Source organism: Brassica oleracea, chromosome C5, assembly GCF_000695525.1.
Source record: "Brassica oleracea var. oleracea cultivar TO1000 chromosome C5, BOL, whole genome shotgun sequence".
In the NCBI taxonomy this organism is placed as follows: Eukaryota; Viridiplantae; Streptophyta; class Magnoliopsida; order Brassicales; family Brassicaceae; genus Brassica; species Brassica oleracea.
In genome coordinates, this window is record NC_027752.1 from 45,751,535 (window position 1) to 45,752,040 (window position 506).

Consider the following 506-nt stretch of genomic DNA (forward strand, 5'->3'; position numbering starts at 1 on the left):
ATTATTATGAAGTATTACTAAATTAATTGATAAAAAATTATAACGAGTCCCTTAGACCATAAAAAGAGCTTAAAATACATTAATACAAATGTAGATTGTGGTTATAAATTTTAAAATAACAATAAAGATTATAGGCTTCAGTATATAAAACATTTACCAAAAACTCAATATTTTCGTAGGGGTTGTTACATAGATTTTGAGAAAATTACAAAAAATACGAGAATATTATTTTAATGCATAGTTGCATCCTCAACTAACGTATGATGACGTTCAAAGAGGTTTGGAACCTTTGTTGTTTCCGTTTTTCAAGCAAATAGTGATTTTATAGTGGTTATTCTATCGATTTATGGAGTATTATGAAGTTTTAATAAATTAATTGATAAAAAATTATAACGAGTCCCTTAGACCATGAAAAGAGCTTAAAATACATTAATACAAATTTAGAATGTGGTTATAGACTTTAAAACAACACTAAAGATTATAGGCTTCAGTATATAAAATATTTA